The 8,529-nt window shown below is 39.7% G+C and overlaps 1 pseudogene; it reads left to right on the top strand.

Moving 5' to 3' along the window:
- The first annotated feature begins 5,692 nt into the window (after positions 1-5,692).
- LOC115155963 (toll-like receptor 7) lies at positions 5,693-7,354 on the top strand (annotated as a pseudogene).
- Positions 7,355-8,529: the final 1,175 nt, after the last annotated feature.

Genomic DNA, 8,529 nt, shown 5'->3' on the forward strand with positions numbered 1-8,529 from the left:
ATAAGACTGCTGAACAATTCATGGCCAACCGGACTATTTGCAATGACACCCCCCCACCCCCCTCTGTTTTTACACTACTGCTACTTCCTGTTTATTATCTACGTATAGTCACATTACCCCTACCTACAAATGTACAAATTACCTTGACTAACGTGTAACCCCGCACATTGACTCGGTACCGGTACCCTCTGTATATAGCCTCATTATTGTTATTTTATTGTGTAACTTTTTTATTTTTTACTTTATTTAGGCCGGACAAAGTTGAATTACTGTTTATCGGATGCTCTGCCTCACTTTTCTCCACAACACAAAAAAAATACAAATAATTATTTCTTGGCCTCTTTGTTTATAATGCACTGTCCGCTCTCCCTTGAGGCTTTCCCAAGTTGATGCCCAAGAGACCAAACAGCCTCAGATCACGCGCTCAGATCATATTCGAGCCTCGGATTGGACAGTGAAACACACGCTCGCACCTGCAGGCGACGTGCAGATGTTTAATTTCTCTCTCATGCCGTCATGGCTGAAGCCAGTGCAAATTCCTACCATTGATGTGTCCAGGTTTAACGTGGGACATCCCTCATTATAAACAAACAGTTGGCTAAATTCATGGTTATTGCGTCATTTTCAGATATGTTAGAAGCGATTAATAGACGAAAGAATGTAATTTAACCAATTGACTGGCCAGAGATCAGGGCATTCATCAGCGAAGACGCATTGCAAGCTCAAATCAAATTTTATTGGTCACATACACATGGTTAGCAGATGTTAATGCGAGTGTAGCAAAATGCTTGTGCTTCTAGTTCCGACAGCGCATTAATATTGTCGTGTCTTTGGGGTACCATTAAACTGAAGACATGTTTATCAATTAACTCCCTGTAATTATTATCACGCGATTAAACTGATTAATCGTTTAATTGTAATTAACTAGGAGATCGGGGCACCAAGGAAAATATTCAGATTACAAAGTTATAATTTTCCTAATATAACTTTCCTACATTATAACATTATATATTATATTCTATTATAGTATAGGCCGATTATCTTCTGGTTTAAATGGTGTATTTTACCTCGCGTCCAGTCTCATTCCAAACGTCGTAAATTGTTGTATCTGCACGAACCCAGTCTTTACTAAGAGTCATCCATACATCAATTGTCTTAAAATCATTTATTTACTAAACTAAGTAATTCACATAAAGTATACAAACAGTAATTATCATCACAAAGAATTGGTAGAGTAATGTGCCCTAGTGGCTAACAGGCATGGCTGGTGTCTTGTAGAACAATGGGTCATAAAATGTTCAGCTGAGGAGGTACACAGTTCATTAATATTAACAATTGACATGCTAATCCTTTGCACATGAACGCTCACTCATTTGAGAACAATTGCAATCAATATATATTTACGCTCAGTGTGTCGTCCTGCTGGAGAGTTTTTTCTCTCTCTCTCTCTCTCTCTCTCTCTCTCTCGCTCTCTCTCTCTCTCTCTCTCGGTTAGAATGGATCTTTCAAAGCAACATTCATTAATGTTGTCATAGAATGGATGTTTCGTTGGTCTTCGCGTTCAATGATATAATTTACTTAGCTGCAGACTAATAATTAATATCAAAGACTTGTTCTTATTCTGTCGGTATCAATAGTCTAAAAGTTAACCACGTGGTATGGTTCACTTTCAGTTGAGTACTTGGATGGTCAAACCTATTGGCCAACTCGCAATGGAGTGGAGGCCGGGTCTGTTAGAAATGTAAATCAGGGTGGGTTTTATAGTGACCATAGAACAGGCTTGTCAAATGACGCCTGGTCCTGTCTGTGTCCCTGGGGGCGTGCCGATGACTGAGTTAAGCTTGGTACAGAAATACAATGCTATCACATTAACATCAGTACATAGCATCTCAATGTATTACAAATAGCTTTATCCTTATTAATACATTTTATACAACCATGTGGATGCAAGTCTCATTGCTGAGGCTATTATATAAACAGTTTTATGGTAATATGGCTATATTGTCTCTTCTGAGTATCACAAAATTGTACCAAGCGGACCAGTTCGTAGCTGGATCAACTGTCAACTGTCCTCCCTGTACTCAAAGAGGCCAACGTCATGACAATATCTAACAAGTAATCTAACAATTCCCCTACACTACCTAATACACACAAATCTAAAGGGGTGAATGAGAAATTGTACATATAAATATATGGATGAGCGATGGCCGAGCGGCATAAGCAAGGTGTAATAGATGGTATAAAATACAGTATATACATATGAGTATGTAAGATATGTAAACATTATTATGACATGAGAGAAATCTGTCCCCTCATGTCTAAGTTTCCTCCTTGTTTATTTATGCTATTATAATTAAGATTAACTGTATCCATACTTTTTCAATAAATGTTACTAAGAAAGGATGAGCAAATGCTGAAGAAAAGCTGCATTCACCCACAATTGAATTAGTACTGCTGCAAACTGCATAAATGTATCAGGCTAAGGTAAGACCCAGATGCAGACCGTGTCGAAGTAACAATGTTTATTACAGAAACAGAGGCAAAGGTACAGGACGGCAGGCAGGCTCAGGGTCAGGTCAGGCAGAGGTCGGAAATCCAGATAGGGGCAAAGGTACAGGACAGCAGGCAGGCTCAGGCAGAGTGGTCAGGTGGGCGGGTTCAGGGTCAGGACAGGCAAGGCAAGGGTCAAAAACCAGGAAGGCGACAAAAAGAGAGGCTGGGAACAGACAGGAGCTGACAGGACAAACACTGGTAAGCTTGACAAACAAGACCAACTGGCAACAGACAAACCGAAAACACAGGGATAAGTACACAGGGGATAATGGAGAAGATGGGCGACACCTGGAGGGGGGTGGAGACAAGCACAAAGACAGGTGAAACAGATCAGGGTGTGCCAAAATATAAAATAATTCAGTGCACTATAAAATGAAGCTGTACAGTATTAGATTTGATTAACCAAGAAAGCCTACATACTTAAAATGCTGCTTATGAATGATTTAATTAAACCTGCACCACAATAGATAACAGTGATTTAAGGAATATCAATAAAAAATATATATTTTGGGAACTTGACCTTACGCAACAGTTGTATGCTTATTGACAGGTCTCTGTCAGCTGACAAATGGGAAGTGAAGACACTCGCACATCTGTTTTCACTGTCATCACCATATTTCACATCTCACATTCTTAACTCTTCTTTCATATTATAATAAGAACAGAAATGAACCGTGAGAATTCTTATCTACACAAACATCTGATCAATGTTGTCTCACATGATTGTAAGAATAACTTTTATATGATAATACAGTGGCTTGCAAAAGTATTCACCCCCTTGGCATTTTTCCTAATTTGTTGCCTTATAACCTGGAATTAAAATTTCTTTTTTGGGGGTTTGTATCATTTGATTTACACAACATGCCTACCACTTTGAAGATGCAAAATATTTTTTTATTGTGAAACAAACAAGAAATAAGACCAAAAAAAAACTTGAGAATGCATAACTATTCACCCGCCCAAAGTCAATACTTTGTTAGAGCCACCTTTTACAGCAATTACAGCTGCAAGTCTCTTGGGGTATGTCTATAAGCCTGGCACATCTAGCCACTGGGATTTTTGCCCATTCTTCAAGGCAAAACTGCTCCAGCTCTTTCAAGTTGGATGGGTTCCGCTGGTGTACAGCAATCTTTAAGTCATACCACAGATTCTCAATTGGATTGAGGTCTGGCCTTTGACTAGGCCATTCCAAGACATTTAAATCTTTCCCCTTAAAACCGCTCGAGTGTTGCATTAGCAGTATTCTTAGGTTCATTGTCCTGCTGGAAGGTGAACCTCCGTCTCAGTCTCAAATCTCTGGAAGACTAAAACAGGTTTCCCTCAAGAATTTCCCTGTATTTAGTGCCATCTATCATTCCTTCAATTCGGACCAGTTTCCCAGTCCATGCTCCGTGGGATTTTCAAAGTTTCTGATAGTTTCTGATAGGTTTCTGATATATCTGTACTTCTCCACAAGTTTGTCCCTGACCTGTTTGGAGAGCTCCTTGGTCTTCATGTTGCCGCTTACTTGGTGGTGCCCCTTGCTTAGTGGTGTTGCACTTCCTACGGCTTCCACTAGATATCGACAGTCTTTACAAAGTTGTTTGAAGCGTCTACGATGAACAGAGACCGAATGAGAAGGAGGGGAAGTTGTTGAGGCAGGGGGTGACATCACTTCTTGGCACGCGTTCATGAGGATGGATCTTCCCGTTCCAAAACCTTTTTCAAGACACAGGAACCGTCCGGTTGAAATATTACTGAATCTTCACCTTCTGAAGGCCCTAAAGATTGATGTTTTACAACATTTGACATGTTTGAACGAACGTAAATACAACTTTTTTTACTTTTCGTCGCGACATCGTCCGCGCGCTTTCTACACTTGGAGTAGCTTACTGGACGCACGAACAACAAGGAGTTGTTTGGACATAAATTATGGACTTTATCGAACAAAACAACATTTGTTGTGGACCTGGGATTCCTGGAAGTGCCTTCTGATGAAGATCATCAAAGGTAAGGGAATATTTCTAATGCAATGTATGATTTTAGATGACTCCAAGATGGCGGCTATCTGTATAGCCTAGTGTATTTTTCTGAGCTCAGTACTCAGATTATTGCAAAGGGTGCTTTCCTCGTGAAGCTTTTTTGAAATCTTTCATAGCGTTTGCATAAAGGAGATGTTCATCTATAATTCTTTGAATGACAGTTTAATTTTGTATCAATGTTTATGACAAGTATTTTTGTAAATTGTGGCGCTGATTCACCGGCAGTATTTGAGAGAAAATGTTTTCTGAACGTCACGCGCCGATGTAAAATGCTGTTTTTATATATAAATATGAACTTTATAGAACAAAAAATGCATGTATTGTGTAACATGATGTCCTAGGAGTGTCATCTGATGAAGATCGTCAAAGGTTAGTGCTGCATTTAGCTGTGTTTTGGGTATTTGTGATGCATACTAGTTGCTTGGAAAATGGCTGTGTGGTTGTTTTTGTCGATGTACTCTCCTAACATAATCTAATGTTTTACTTTCGCTGTAAAGCCTTTTTGAAATCGGACAACGTGGTTCGATTCAGGAGAAGTGTATCTATAAAATGGTGTAAAATAGTCCTATGTTTGAGAAATAGAAATTATTAGATTTGGTTTTGAATATGGCGCTCTGATTTTTTCACTGGCTGTTGATCCTGCTAACGGGATGCGAGCTAATTATGTGACTTCTGAAGGTAATTGGTTGCACCAGATCATATATAGGGACTTCATAGCAAAGGTGGTGAATACATATGCCCGCACCACTTTTCAGTTATTTATTTTTTTCATTTCACTTCACCAATTTGGACAATTTTGTGTATGTTCATTACATGGAATCCAAATAAAAATCTATTTAAATTACAGGTTGTAATGCAACAAAATGGGAAAAACGCCAAGGGGGATGAATACTTTTGCAAGGCACTGAACATTTCATGAATATAAAGTACTTGAGTACGTACATCTATTGTGTTTCTGCTGGTGGAGAGAAAAAAAAAAGATTGATAAAAAAAGAAGAAACTGGTGATGTCCGAAAACATTAATACAAAATATTTTAAAGAAAATATTTAAGCATAGATCTGTTAGTTTTATGTCTACAACATAGGAAAGGTCAATAAAATCAGAATATTTTTTGTGGGGGGGAAATGCCCTCAATACCTTTTAATATGTTAACCAACCATCTACAATTGCTTTGTTGAGGTGTGCCACTGTCATGTACAATTTATTTGAATCCCAGCAAACAGAAGTGATTGTTTTCTATACTTTTATATTTTTTGGAGCAGTGAATTTTAATCTTAGACTTGTTGTGTCCTGTGGTTTAAGAGGCAATAAAACTCATTATCATTACCCCTCTAGTAATGACACTGTCCTATTCCCCCTGTCAGAGGACAGAGTGTATATCCCTCCAGGTGTGTGTGGTGATGCTGCTGGGCCTGTGGTGCTTCTTCGTGCTGGCAGCTGGAGGCTGGTACCCAAAAACTCTGCCATGTGACGTCAACCTGGCCACCAACGGGAGCGGGGTCAATGTGGACTGCACTGAGAGAGGACTCCTGGAGGTCCAAAATGACATTTCCAAAAACACCACCAATCTAACCCTCACCATCAACCACATCCCTTACATCAACTCCACTCCTTACAGGGCCTGGAGAACATCATGGTGATCGACATGCGCTGTAAGATCGGCCACAAGAACCACATGTGCACGGAGAATGTGACCATCAAGAACAACATCTTCAAAGACCTGAGGAATCTGAAGGCTCTGTATCTGGATGGGAATCAGCTCTCCAGCATCCCAAAGGGTCTCCCTCCGAACCTCATTCTGCTCAGTCTAGAGGTGAATCCAATATATACCATTCTGAAAAATAACCTCTCTGACATCACTAATGTACAGATTCTTTATTTGGGTCCAAAATGTTACTATCGTAACCCATGTAATGTTTCCTTTCAAATTAAGGAGGGTGCGTTTCTACAGCTTGGTAACATTACTTTTCTATCCCTCAAGTCAAATAACCTATCCTACATTCCCCAAAAAGTACCAACAAGTCTCAGAGAGTTGTATCTCTATAACAACAAGATTTTAATAATTTTACCCAATTTGAGATTCTTGACGTAAGTGGAAACTGCCCACGCTGTTACAATGCACCATTTCCTTGTGTTCCATGCCCTCACGATTCACAACTTCAGATTAACTAAAATGCTTTTAAAATGTTGACCAAACTGAGGATACCACATCTGCAGTAGTAACTTCCTCACATATGTACTTATGGCGTGGTTTCAGAACTGTACAGACCTGCGAGTTCTTGATCTCTCAACTAACGTTTTAGCTAGATAGATAGCAAATGCTAACTTCCCACGAGCTCTAACCAACCTCAAATAATTGGACCTGTCTTTTAACTACGAGTTGCAGAAGTACCCAGCTACTCTGAACCCGAATCACTCATTCTCCTTCCTGAAATCCCTGAAAGTATTCACCCTCAGGGGCTTTGTCTTCCAACAACTGCCCCATGCAGACATCCGGACACTGATTCCTCTAAAGAACCTCAAGGTCATTGACCTGGGCACCAACTTCATCAAAATGACCAACCTCAGCACTTTAATGGAGCTCAAAAGCTTCCAAATAATAAATGTATTAGACAATAACATATCGTCCTCTTCTCAAAGTGGTAATTCTGTTGATTTTTCTGGAGAAGCCTTAAATGTCTCCCCAATGTCAGATGCTGAGCACTACCACAAAGGAGAAGTGAGAGAGATTCATTGTTTTAGATATGATGAGTATGCATGCAGCTGCAAATAGTAGGACAAGGAGGCTGGGACACTGAATTCATTCGTTAATAACTGTGCAGCCAGTTTGGGAAAAAACTGGATATGAGCAGGAATAACATATTCTTCCTTCACTCCAGATTCTTGAACCTTGCTAACATTAGATGCCTAAATCTCTATGGAAATTCGATGAGCCGAAGTCTAAATGGTTCCGAGATCACTTATCTCACTAACTTAAAGTATCTTCACTTCTCATCTAACTGTCTAGACATTTTCTATTGCTCAGCGTTTCAGGAACTGAGAAGTTTAGTTTATGTGAAACATAAGCCACAACGACCATTAGTTTGAATCTGAGGGTTTGACCCATATGCTGAATCTCACCAACAATTTGACCAATCTGAAGATATTACTCACGAACTACAATAATATTTCCACCTCCCCCAACACAGAGCTGGAAAGCCCTTCTCTGAAGAAGATGGAATTCAAAGGTAGCCGTTTAGATATGCTGTGGAGGGATAAGATACTATATACAGTACATCAACTACTTTCTGAAACTGGTTCATCTGAGGGTCCTAGACATCTCTCACAACAACCTTAACTTCCTTCCTCAGCAAGTCTTTAGACACATTCCAGACCAATGTACTGAGCTCTACATCAATGTAATGAGGTCTGTGTGTAGCTTGTGTAGAGAAGTCAGGCGCAGGACAGCAGATATAAGTAAATACATGTAATTTACTAAAAAAATCGACAAATACAATACAATAAAGCAAGCCCACATAACGGACCATATAACATACAAACAATTACTCACAAACAAACATGGGGGAACAGAGGGTTAAATAATGAACAAGTAATTGGGGGATTGAAACCAGGTGTGTAAGACAAAACAAATGGATAATGAAAAGTGGATCGGCGATGGCTAGAAGGCCGGTGACGTCGACCGCCGAACAAGGAGAGGGACCGACTTCGGCGGAAGTCGTGACAATCAACAACAACATACTGAAGGTTTTTAGTTGGGAGAAGCTGATCATACTTCAGTCCTGACAGGTCTCAGATCTCAGTAGTAATAGACTAACATCAGTTCCTCCAGAGCTCTCCAACTGCAAGCACAACTAATGTTGATGCATAATAACGAGTTCATTACCTGAATGCATCTCTATAGCCTAGGCGTTAACAAAATATTCATTCAAGTATGATTAGGCCTCTCATAGACTA

Source organism: Salmo trutta, chromosome 20, assembly GCF_901001165.1.
Source record: "Salmo trutta chromosome 20, fSalTru1.1, whole genome shotgun sequence".
Classification (NCBI taxonomy): domain Eukaryota; kingdom Metazoa; phylum Chordata; class Actinopteri; order Salmoniformes; family Salmonidae; genus Salmo; species Salmo trutta.